This window comes from Vulpes lagopus, chromosome 19 (assembly GCF_018345385.1).
Source record: "Vulpes lagopus strain Blue_001 chromosome 19, ASM1834538v1, whole genome shotgun sequence".
NCBI lineage: Eukaryota > Metazoa > Chordata > Mammalia > Carnivora > Canidae > Vulpes > Vulpes lagopus.
The window spans coordinates 48,337,636-48,351,599 of record NC_054842.1 but is presented as its reverse complement, the minus strand read 5'-3'; positions in this window follow the sequence as shown (position 1 = coordinate 48,351,599).

The following is a 13,964-nucleotide window of genomic DNA, read 5'->3' as shown; positions in this document are numbered from 1 at the left end:
TACCAAGTATGAAACTCAGGGTGTGCTTTATGCTTGCGGTACATCTCAAGTAGGACGGGCCACGTTACAAGTGCTCAGGACTACCTCATTTGACAGTGAACCTGGAAACTAAATGCATGTATAACTTCGATAAATTATTAAAAAAATTGTAAAGGAGCACTGGCACAGACAATTTGCCCGCTTTGTGAACGTAGAAGTGCACTAATACCATCAAAACAGGGCACGGAATGATGGAAAAGACCAGGAAAAATGGAACTTCCTTAGAAAACTTCCTGAAAAAAGTGAAATTGTGGGTTCTTTATTCACCATCAGACTCCATCTGAATGTGTGGGTGGCGTTTGTTGAAGATGATCAATGTCTAAAGTATACCGCTCCTCATGATCTTGGTATGATGCCTACCCACATGGTGGTGAAAAGAGCATCAAGATGGTTCTACTTCTTTTTGATGGAGTGATGCAGAATAAGTATCCCCCATTTTAACTTTTTGAAGTAATTTGTGCCTCTGAGTGAAGTCATTTGGTGTTAGACTATATCGCCACTGAACTAAGCTTGAAATAGAAGGATTGCATTTCTCAACAACCCATCAATATCTCTCAGGGGTTCTGCAGTTAGATGGAGTCGCTATAACCCGTGAATTCAATTCAACAAATTAATTAAATTGTATTGACTTTCTATTGCTGTCTAACAAATTACCCCCAAATGTAATGGCTTAAAACGACAAACATTATCTCGTAATTTTCTTGTGAGTCAGGAATTAAAATGCAGTTTAATAGGGTGTCTCTGGCCCACAGTGTCTCATGAGGCTACAGTCAAGGTGTTGGCCCGAGCTGCAGGCACCTGTAGGCTCAGCTGGGGAGGGTCTGCTTCCCAGGTCACTAATGTGGCTGTTGGATGGCGAAGGGCATCACCTCGTAGCTGCACGGGCCTCTCCGTTGGGTTACTCGTGACACGGCAATTTGCCTCCCCCCGAAGGAGGGCTCTGAGGGCAAACAAGACACAAGCCACAGTCTTTTTGTAAGCTAATCTCAGAAGCAATATTCCATCCCCTTTCCTATATTCTACTCACTGAAAGCAAGTCACTAGATCCAGCCCACACTCAAATAGGAAACATTACAAAAGGCTTGAATACAAGGAGGCCGAGGCCTTTGGGGCCAGGCTAGCGACTGCCTACCGCAATGTCACTCACTCAACATTTTGCTCTTGAAAAAGCACAGTCTCTTTTTTCATTCACTCACCCATCAGTATTCACTGAGTATCTGTTTTGTGCCAAGCCTTGGAAATCTGGGGAGCAAAACAGATATCCTCACGGTCTTTTTTAAAACCTACCATCCAGCGTCCTCAAAATTAAATACCTACGTTTTGATCAAGAAGAGTAAAATGTTTTAAACAGCAAAGAGCCTCTGATGCACTGCTGGTTCTTAACTGTTGTGCTTATAAATCAAATACTGATGACCTTTGGGTGAAATATGAAGAATCATCCTGGTCTTCCTAGGTCATAATTGTGTTGTAGCCCTATAGTTGGCTCTCCAGACTTCCTAGCTCAGTGAGAGCCTGGGTGATTTATTTTAATTTCTGTACTGACAATACAATGTAAGGTCTGCAGAGCAGAAATTGAGCTCATCCAGCTGTGGAAAGAAAAGCTGCTTAAGAATTTAGCTCTTTGACTGTCCCTCTAAACTATAAACTGACAGAAAAGTCTATGAGGTCAGTTAGGCTCTATTCAGATCCCATGACCACTCTTTGTCTTCTAACAAGAAATACATTTTCCACTAAAACTGAAACCAGGATGATTTCAGTGATTGCAAAACAAACACATTATCAGTGACTGAAAGAGCCTGTGAATTTTATTTCTAGAATTCTTGAAGTTTTTTTTTTTTTTTTCTGTTGTCCTTATCAGTCCCTCCCCACAGTGGAGATTTCATCCAGTCCCAAGTACCCATTTCTCATACCTCAGCCTGTTTCTCAAGAGAGTACAATTAATGGGTTTTATTTACATTTTACAGATTATAACACGTATATCTTGTTAGATTTCCAAGTCACCAATTTGAATAGATACACAGTAACTTCATACACACACACATACACACACATGCACACCCCACCTGCTCCTTGGTCACCCAACAGAGGTCACATCAGAAAAATTAAAATAGATAATCTTTGAATGACACCACTGAACATACCAGTTTATGTTGTAAATCATTTAGTTTAATTGCAAATAAGAATGCTGACATGTTTGATAAAAAGAACTACGCCATATATTTATGATGTACACATTTCATAGGTGCAAACTGAGCCAGATATCCATGCATTTCAATCTTATAAAATTCACTAAGACTCAAGATTCCCCTGTCCCAGGGATACCTGGGTGGCTAAGTCGGTTAAATGTCTGACTCCTGATTTCAGTCCAGGTCGTGATCTCAGGGTGGTGGGATAGAGCCCTGAGTCAGCCCCCATGCTTAACAGAGAGATTCTTTCTCTCTCTCTCTGCCCCCCCTTTCCACTGTCCCTCCCCCTGCTCTATGTCTCTCAAATAAATAAAGCTTAAAAAAAGAAAGATTCCTACCTATTGATATAAGCAGCTTACTTTTACAGTTTCTAGTCCATGAACAATAATTTCTGCTACTTGAGCAATTTTAAATGTCTTTCCCCACTTCAATTAAAAGTGTACCTTAAAGACACACATTCTTTTCCACAAATTAGTGGGACACTATCCGTCCCATTCTCAAGATGTGCTAACGGGCCGTGAAATATGAGAATTCAATTGACTCCAATTTGTTCACAATAAACCTGGTTTCTAAAATCGTTGCACTTGTTTCTTAAAATTAATGGTCAGACAATTCGTTAATGAAAGCACTTGTAGCAAATGGGGGCTTCAAACCAAAGCTTTTGAATTACAAAATATTCAAAAGCAAAATTATAGAGAACTTCATGAATTTGAAAGATGGAATGCCCTGGGACTTCATTTAGTGACTACCTGGGAAAGGTGGGTTGGCAAATATTTGTGTACAGAATTAGAATTGAAGCCAGGATACTTCAGCAATAAAGAAATAAGTGATAAAAGGTTGAAGAAGCCCGCAAATTTTATTTTTAGGATTCTGTCCCCTATAGAAATTCACATACTGCACAAAAATCTACGTGCAAAGATATTTACATGCATTTTTTGCAAAAGCAAAAGGCATATAAAAAAAGTGAAAACCTTGAAAAAAAAACTAAACTTGTATTAGTAGGAGAAGGCTTATGATGATTAAACTTCTATTTGTGGGGTAATCGTTATATAACGCTTTAGAATACTTTACTGCTCTTGCAGAACATGAAGCAGGCCCATATGTACTGACCAAACAGAATATAATATGAACAGGGGGAAAAAAAAAACCCTTCACGTTGCATAACAATATATACAAATGTGTCCCTTTGAAGTTAAAAATAATATAGCATCTCATTAAAAATAAATATGCTGTATTACAATCGTATTAAAATATGTGTGGGCAGAAAAATATTACAGACATGTTGAAACCTAACAAGCTTCAGATTTCAGTGATATTAAGTAGAAGTGCAATAGCCATATGTACATTAAAACACTTTCACACCTATAGTGTCATATTATGTATATATTGTTTGGCTCATGTGATAATCCTGAGGTTGCAAACTACTCAGGAACAAATGGTCTCTAGGCTTGGTCTACTAGCCTTTTCTTTTTCTTTTTTTCTTTTTTTTTTTAAGATTTATTGATGTATTATTTCAGAGAAAGAGAAAGTGGGGGGGAGGGGCAGAGGGAGAGAGAGGATTTTAAGCAGACTCCCCACTGAGCACAGAATCCCACGTGGGCTCGGGCTCCGCACAGGGCTCCATCCTACAACCCTGACATCATGACCCCAGCAGAAATCAAGAGTCCGCCATTTAACAAACTGAGCCACTCAGAGACCCTGGTCCACTGGCCTTCTAGTCGGGAAGACTCTTCCTCAAAGGTGCTTACTACTAGTGTTTCTTTTATCTGTATCTTTATCACTAACTTCCTACAAGTCTGGGCTTGATTTATTGTTTTATTATCTTAAGAAAATAGTGGAGAAAATAGTGCAGATTAAACTTACATGTTCCTTACATCTATAGCCATTGCACGTAGTTCAAAAAATTGAATTATTCTTTCAGTATTTAAAAACTCATCTCATTCGGCAAGGTCACATATGTCCTCGGTGGCCAAATGCAGTTCCAACAGAAGTCTTCAATGTATCACCTCTGTCTTACTCATTAACAAGAGCGAAAATAGTAACTGATATTCATGTAGGGACCTACACATTCCTCAACTGCAACCATAACTTGAGATGTGAGTTTGGCCAAAATCAACAAGGCATTCCATGCGAATCAGTTGGCTGCATGGAACCTATTCTAATGATTATTATATATTTTATTGTTTTTAAATAGTATGTTTCACATCTTTGATACCACATACACAAAGTCTTTTCAGAGAGCTGGTTATTTAATGTTCGCCAACACACTGCCGAGTTATAATAGCGTAGTAATGCTCACCCAGTTCGAAACTTCGTCAACAGGTACTGTTGACGTATCTGTTCAAAAGAACTCGTGCATTACGTATAACCAAATTGACATAGGTAAGTTCAACACCAAGAGATGATGGCAAAGCCTACATTTTAAGCCCAGCTTCAACGTTTCTGTTCAGGATGAGCAACTTAAAATTAAATTATTTTACACAGACCAGGAATAGGCATCCATGTACAGTAGCTAATTAAAAATTTCGTACACACCTACAAACAGCTGTTTGGAAAATAAGCCTGAGGAAAAATGGATTGGTTTTCTTTTTTAGATAATCGCAAATGTCAAAAGAAGTGAACTTTATTTTTAATCGACTCAGGATTGAATTGCAGAAAAGGAAAATTCAACACATACACACTTTGGCGGGTAAAACACCGTGGTCCTGGGAGAGCCAGAGGGGAGAACATGTTGGGATTTTGCTGCACAAATTCAAGGAAAGGAATTTGTTGAGGGCCAGAGATGTGCTCTGGTCCAGTAAAACATTTTGATTTAAAATTTGGGGTGGGGGTAGAGATCGATAAAGCATAGTAGATTTATCAGATTATCTTTCATTATCTTGGTTGCTTAAAATGTCACAAGGTTCTAGGAATTCTCTTTTTGTCTGTTCCAAACATAGTATTCTTATGAACGCACATGAAAAAAATAGTTTAAAAAATGGAGACCTGTACAATCAACAATAATAATAGAGTGCAACTACCTTATCACATTTAATAATTAGCCTCTTTTTTGCACATTATTTAGTCCGAAAATATATTCAAGACCAACCAGTGACTTGCTAAACTCCTCTCACATATAAAGTCCAAAGACTCAGCATGAGCAGCACGCCCAATCCACTTTGTTCCCGAGCTGAGCCTCCCAGTCCTCCTGCCTTCAGCTACTGTTTCATACCAGCTATTTGTTCTCTCTGGTTCCCCCCTTTCCACCTCCTCCAGGTCTCATTTAAGAAACCTACCCCATAGACATCCAATTCAGCCCTTCTGAGTTGCCTTGGCAACTCCCAAAGATAGGATAACTCACAGCTTCCCAATCTAATTCTATCACATCCCTCAATTAGTTTAGTCACATTAAGTCTTTTACGAGCAGTCAGATATTCTTCGAACCATAATTGGGAATTGGCTCACTCTGAATTGTGTTTGTAGGTTCTCACAGGGCGATTTCCCATGCACATCCTCTGTGCTCCCTTCTTGCCGGGGTCCCTTTCCCTAATACTAGAAAGCCCCACCAGATTGTTCTACAGCCCATGCTCATACTTTCCTCCTCTCGGTTGACTCTGCCTGGAAGATTTGCTGTTTTCGTCTTTTGGCTGCCCTGCCCTTTGGCATCTTCAAAAGCTTGGCAGGGTTCCTTGGTTGGCAGGAATTATCCAGGTTGTCATGTTTTCAACTTCGGGTCCTCAAAAGAAAATCAGAATATTCGTGGGGTTTTTTTTTGTATATTTTTTATTGGAGTTCGATTTGCCAACATAAAGTATAACACCCAGTGCTCACCCCGCCAAGTGTCCCCCTCAGTGCCCATCCCCCTGTCACCCCATCCACCCCTCCCCTTCCACTACCCCTTGTTCATTTCCCAGTGTTAGGAGTCTCTCATGTTCTGTTACCCTCTCTGATATTTCCCACTCATTTTCTCTCCTTTCTCCTATCATCCTTTTTGCTATTTTTTATATTCTCCGTATGAGTGAAACCATATAATGTTTGTCCTTCTCCAATTGACTTAATGTTCATGTTTTAAGCAAAATAAGCCACTTCATATGATGTTTTGTGAAACACACAGAGAATAGGTCATTCTTCACTTATATTTCCAGAAGAGAAGATCACCTCTGGCCCACCTTTTCACCCAAATAGCACTGCCACACAGCACTGCCTGCCAAACAAAGTCAATCTAAATTATTACGAACCTTGTCGAAGTTGCCCAGATGGAACTACCTGGCTCCTCAGATCTGTAGAAAGTCACGCTAACTTTGGTGAAAAGAATCACGTGGGGACAAATTTTTGTCATGAGCATTTGACAGCAGTCCTTTGAAATTCTAGTTCTGGCCATCAAATGCATTTCACGTGATAAGATGTAGAAATCACTAAAAAGGTTATTTACTGTGATTGCATAAAATGTATGAATTGATTCAGCATTTAAAACCACACTAAAGATGGTGGAATATAAAGAAACATAATCTTGAGCTGCCTTCCTCCTCTATGTAAGCAAACTGAATTAGATTTTTATCCAGTAATTTATGCTGAATTAAACCAAGAATTTGCTATTATACATTTACAGTGAATATAAAAGCAAGGCAACAAACGCAAAATTGCTATAAGCTAATAAATCACATCTATATGGAGATGAATGGGAACACTTTTGGGAATATTCAGTTTGGAGCGGCTATTTTGGGAATCGTGCACCGTTGAAGTAGAGCTGAGATTACCTCTTCTAGTTTAATGGGAGTTATGAATTCACACATCAGAGAAAATTAAGTTTCCAAACTGACTTGGCCAGTAGGCATTTAGGAAAACTGAAATCACAATTTGTGGCAATATCCACAATGTTCCCCGTTGCTGGGAACATTTCTTAGTGAAAAACTACTTTCTCTCTTCGTTATATTTCTCTCCCTTCAAAATGTGTGTACACTACACATTTTTGACCAAAGCTAAGCAAAGGTGACCTGATCGATGTTTACTGCCTGCAATAAATTTAGAGAAAAGCAGCAGACCTTCTCTCTTCAGTCCCCGAGGTAGTCATTCTGGAAAGTTTTGCAATTCTGCTTTCCAATAGTGTCTTAATCTTCAGATAGTTGAGTACTTCATAATTCAGCTGCACTTGCAAAGACATCGTGAAAACAACTCACATACTACGAATTCAGGATTTATTCACTTGTTTTTAAAGCCATAAGCCCATGAAATGTGGTATTTCTTTAAAAAATATTTATTTGAGAGAGAGAGCAAGCACAAGCAGGGGAGCAGCAGAGGGAGAGGGAGAAGCAGGCTCCCCACTGTGCAGGGAGCCAGACACGGGGGCTCGATCCCAGGACCCCGGGATCATGACCTGCGCTGAAGGAAGACACTTAATTGACTGAACCACTCAGGTGCCCCTGAAATGTTATTTTTTATTGCATGATGACCTATCAGAAGTAGTCCTACATCAAAACGTTATGAAACTGGAAAAAAAAAAAAAACATTTACATGGACCTGCAAATGCTACCCAAGTTTGTCTAGTCCATGTCAAAGTCAAAGCGTTTCAATTTATTGGTTTGGTCATGGGAGGGGCATTCAAAGCCTATCATGGTAAAGAATAGCTAAAATTTGCCCAGACACTCAACAATCTTCACATGGCACCTTAGAAATTGTTTCAACAGGTACAAGGGCCCTCAGACATAATGGCCTTCATTGTCGTGAAGCTGTCAGCATTACTGAAGAAAGTTCGTTGTACCTTCAGGTAAAATAGAACTGTTCCCCGTTCTTTGCTTACGTAAAAGTGATTGCAGGAGCAAAGCCCTTAGATCACATCAAGTTTGTTGTTTCCTCATCAGCCTCCCATATAAAAACGTTTCATTATAACCCAGTCGAGGTGGCTCTTGGCTAGCACCTGCCGTTTGTAAGACGGATCTACTGCTAAAGACACTCTGTGCCCAACCCCAATCAGTGCTCTGATCATTTGGTCTTGTTACGTTTTCAGTGAAAGGAGAGGTCAGCAAGTTAGTCTTCCTCATATACAACTCAGTGGGAATAAGGCTACTTTTATTTTTAAAGGAAAGGAATACTCCCTGGCGGCCGATTTATTTTTTTTCCATTGTGCATCCGTGGAGGAAAATAGATTTTTTTTTTTAAAGGATAAGTAAACTCTTTTGTAATTCTTGAAAAGCCCTATCTAATTTAGCTTGTTGAGAAGAATATACACAAAAGACCTTGAAGTCTTTCTGGCGTTAAGAAATAAATCTCTATCTTGTTATGAGCTATTTAGTCCTTGTTGCTTATATTCCCAAAGTAATAAAAATCTTTGCAAATAGCAGCGTCTAGCCTACGTGTGCATTGTTGCCACCTGTTACTCCGGTGAAAACGTTTATCGTCACGAAAGATCGAGATTCTAGTGGGGTTCCTTTATCAAAATGAAGTAACTTAAGAAAGCGTGCTCAAGGGATTTTTAGGGACTCCCTAGCTAATGAGATCATTTTTCTTTTAATGCTTGGCATCAACCTTTTATCTTTGTCCTCCCCATTTCTGCCTCGTTGACCAAGTCGCACAGACCCAAACAGACCCATGATCCTTGTTCACTCTTCTTCCCTCAGGCCTCCTATTAGAATCCACCTGTGAGGCCTGTTCCCTGTGGCCTCCCAGACAGATCCCAGATCTGATCACCTCTCCCCACCATCACCCGTAGGGTACTGGGCCATGCCAACATCCTCTCTCTCTCTCTCTGGCCTTTCCTCAGCTCCAGTCTCTACTTGGCACCCAAAGGGATTTCTTAAAAACATAAATCAGATCTTGGCTTTTTCTCTGCTGAAGACTGACTAATGGCTTCCAATCAAGCTTGAAAAACAAATTCCAAATTCTTGGCCGTGGCCGTCAGGACCTGGTCCTGCCCACCTCCCCAGCCTCACCCCTGCCACACCTCTGTGTGCTCACTTAACCTCAGCCACAGTGGTTTCTTATTATTTTTTTTCACATACTCTAAGATTATGGTCTCTGAGTCTTTTCCCCTGCTCTTCTTTCTGCCACGAAGACTCTTTCCTGACCATTTCTTATCGCTGTATCTCATTATTCAGGTCTCTGCCTAAATATTACCTCCTCAGAAAGGATGTCCCTGACCATTTTCTCTACCTTTCTTCACCTCACTTAAATTCTTGCACATATTACTATAAATATTATTTTTTCCCCCTCATTGTCTACTTCCAAGGAAGTCTCATGAGCACATGGAGTCTGTATATGTCACTGCTAGATCTTCCAGGTCTCAAACAGTGTGTTACACACCAAGCATTCGGTATGTGTTGACTGAATAAAAAAATGAGAACATCCTCTTTCAAAGATGGGTTCCACCTTTAAAATCCCCCTCACTTATGATATTACTATGTCTTCCTTATTTACCCTATGTCTCTTAGAAACAAACAAACAAAAATTACACTGATTTTCCTTAGAATATCTCTTCAGAATTGGTAAGGAGGAGAGAGGTACCAAGGGTCAGAGAATCCTGCCTAACCTGTCGTGTGCAACAAAGTAATATACAATCATAAAACGATCACAAAATTTCTCATGTTAATAGGTTAATTTCCATCGTTCAAGAAGTCTTAATCTCAGAATTATTCACTTAAACAGTGTTCAAAAGCCTCTCCCTTTGATATTGGCTGCAAGGCCATTTCTCTCTTTGGCTTTTTAAACTCAATAATTACATCATTTGTCATTATCCAGAATGTTCATAGCGAAATATCCTAATAGTAATATGCCAACCTAAAAACTGATGAATGTCCATCACAAATAATTCTGATGTCATTTCCTCTTTACTATACTCCACAGGGGACCCCCTATAAATCCTGGAGAAAGGCTCAGACATTCCCAGATGACTAATATACTCCCCTCCTTATGCAAAAGAGCTGATAGAAAGTCTAGGCAGATTGAAGCTTAGTTATCCATTATCTGAATCCATCAGTCTGTTATTGTGAACTTAAATCAAGGCACTTTTCATGAGTTTTCCAACACAATCGTTATTGTAAACTTAATACACAGAAAAGGATCTGAGGTGGTGATAACTAAAGTATATATAATCTTCTTGACCCAAAGCTCTAGTTTAGTAAGAATTTAAGTTGTGGTAATAATAATGGTGATAAATGAAAATAATAATAGGTTTAGGTCTTGGGAATAATTAAGAAGAAAAAATACTATCTGTAGTGGTTGCTCTAATACTTCTGTGTCCCTTAGTTGTAGCTTTCACCCCCTGATATCTTAGTGACCTGACTTGAAGTATTTTCTATTCACCAGAGCATCCGGCCTAACTGCTATAAATCAGTATCCCCCCAAGTGTGTTCTACAAACACTAATCTTAGAAGGTGAAAAGGTACTTTGCAAATAATGACTATGATGATAGTAATAATTAATAAGGTTCTTTAGTCAATAAGTTTGGGAAAGATTGAGCTAATCAAAATTTAGTGTCTTTGGGGCAGGACTCCTCAGAGCCTTTTTATTTTAAGATTTTTTTTTTTTAATTTATTCATGAGAGACACAGAGAGAGGCAGGAACACAGGCAGGAGAAGCAGGCTCCATGCAGGGAGCCCAATGTGGGACTCAATCCGGGGTCTCCAGGATCACGCCCTGGGCTGAAGGTGGTGCTAACCTGCTGAGCCACCTGGGCTGCCCTCAGAGCCTTGACTATGCTAAAATGAACTTTAAATTTCCAAAGAAATAAAATATCAGTTTTCTAAGTTATCTGACCATTATTTTAAGGCGTGCGTTTTGGGCATATAATCTAGAAAATACTTCTGTACTTCATTATCAGCAAACATTAAACACTTTGTTGTGACCCTTCTCTGAGGGTAAGGCTTGGAGAGCTTTCCCATTGATTTCATGGCCAGAGATTTCAGCAGAACGGTGGTAATCATAACCTCTCCTTTCTGCTTGATCCTTGAAATTCCAATGCTGAGTGTTTATTATTAATTATTAAATATTATTCATTACTGAATGATTACTCAACACCATAGTCTTTTAGCCTTCTTAGTGAGAAATCCAAAGGACTCTTTCCATCCCTTACCACATTTAATATCTTTGGGACACGTGATGTAATAGATCACTCACTATTACTTAAAAATCTTGAATTCTTCATTCTTCTACCTCTTTGTCCTCTCTCAATTTTCTGCATGATTCCACTTTCTGTTTATTCCTTATATGTTGTTCTCAATTTTTTGCTAGCTTCCTTTTCTCTCTTTACACTCTCTTTTTATCGTACCTCATCCATACTTCTTGTTCCAAATGCCATTATAGTCTAATGGCTTACAAAGCTTACAAAGCTTTATCTCAAAGATCTTGTAGATCTCTGATTGCCACAAAACCTCTCCACTTGAATGTGTGACCTCCAATTAGTCAGTAGCCCTCTTCACCATGGTGTCCATAAGCACTTCGAACTCAGATTGCAGAAAATTTAATTCATCACTTCTCTGCCCATCACTCAACAGATTTCCTGGCATTTCCTTTTCTTCATTCAGTGTTCAATTCACAGAAATGATAGTGTTTGATGGTGTAATGCTGTGGTAAAAACATTTAGCTTGGAGACAGGTTGCTTGAGTTTGGGTTGTATGGCTGAGTTAATAACTTATATAACCCTGTGTAGGTCAATTCACAATTCTGGACGTCAGTTCCCTCATGTATAAAATATTAGCTAATCCTATACTTCTTTGTTGCCTTCTTTCACTGACTTTATATTATTTCCCTTCATTCTTAGAAGATTTTAGGTCCCAGCTCAATGGCACTCAAATGAATACTATCCTTAGTGCTTCACCCTGTTTGTATTACCTTTCCAACATCTTTATCACTTAATTCTCAGAATTCCTCTGCTCCAGTGATCATGTCCTCTATAATACCTCAGCCACTTGCTCCCATTGTTGAATTGTAGACCTTGTCACTACAAATAAAGCAATCCCCCTAAAATCTTAATTCCAAGTACCCATTCAAGCATCTTACTCCCTCAGTCCTTCAACTGCACTGGGATCTACAACCCATTGATCCAAACATCCCTCCGCCGCCCGACATTCTTCCCTTTTAAAATTATTTACTTCTTACTTGAGAAGATTCAATTCTATGGTCAAGTCTTATGGTATTCCCTTGCATGCACCCTGAACTCTCTTACCTTTCTCTTCTTTGTACTCACAGTGCAAAACTCCTACTGTGGTTACATTCAACTTGTTGCCTGATTCACAGCTGCTTTGATGCAGTTAATGAGAGCTAGTGGAAAGCATACAGTTATCTAATATATTAATCATTGACCTTCCCTATCAGAATGTAAGCTCCATGTGCACAGGTTTGGTGTTTTGTTTTATTTTATTTCCTGTTTGGTTCACTAATACATCCCTAGAACCTAGAAAAGTGCCTTGCATGCAGTAAGTACTTAATATTTGCTGAACAAATAAATAAAACATAGGTGCTCATAATTTATGCAACATTTCATTGACTCAACCTGTGAACGTGGAATCCGTTTCTTCCACTATGAAGAGTATTTTGGGAGAGGCACGTTTAACTTTCAGAAAGATAGATTAGTAAATTCTCTGTGTTTATCTTCAAGGCAGCTGTAAGCATATTTGCAAATTATTGAATCCAAAGTTAATATTTTCACTTCGACGATGGAGCTTTTATATCAAATACGTGATGATTTGCAGAAACCGTGACATTTTCCTGCCTCAAAGCTTTAAAATAATTATATCTTTAATTAATTTATTGTAGCATGGGAAGTTTAGACTAGAATGTTATAATATTGGTGTTTTAATGATGAGAGAAAGCCAGCAAGACTTAGGTATCCATAGTAACATGAAGTTCTTCTTTCCAACTTTCAAGTGACCAAAGGTGACTAACATTTCTCTATAGTATTATTTCAGTGTATCACAGAAGTAAAGAGCATGTACTAGCATTCAGGTAAAGTGAAGATATTTAAGGCAGAAGTAGACACAACTACCATTAGACCCCCACACGGGACTCTTCCCTTCCCCCAAATGAAGGAATTAATAGCTCTACTAGAGGCAAAAGGCTTATAAACAAGACTTAAAATATTGCTTGCCAATTAAAACTTTCAACTAGCTTGGGAAGAAAAGCAATTATGATATGCAATCTTAACCTCTAAAATGATGCCATAAAACCTTAGGAAAGTGGAAGATTACCAATGGATCCATACAAGTCCTAAAAAATTCAGCCAATTGAAATAAGACCAAAGTTCTTTATTTGGCAGAATTACAAGAGAGAGAGAGAATGACAGAGATAGAGACCTAAAGACAATATGGCAAAAGTTAATATGAGAATGACATATTTATTTTTTTAAAGATTTTATTTATTTTTTTGAAAAAGAGAGCATGAGCAGGGTGGGGGGCAGGAGGGAAGAGGCAGAGGGAGAAGCAGCCTCGCCACTGAGTAGGGAGTTGGACCGGACTCAGGCCTCAATCCCAAAACCCTGGGATCATGACCTGAGCTGAAGGCAGACACTTAACCAACTAAGCCAGGTGCCCCAAGAATAGTAGATATTAAAAGAGGGGAGTTATGTTATTTTTGCTAATTTATGTACTTTTGAAATATTTCATACTTAAAGTAATTTTTAAGGTTAAAAGAGAAATCATGAGGTAGATTGAAGGAGACAGTAAATTGTAGGATTAAAGAGCTTGAAAGCTAAGTTCCAGTTATTGGCACTTGTCATATTGACTTGTTAGTTGTGTTAGTTAATAGATGATTGGGGAAAAGTTTATCACATGG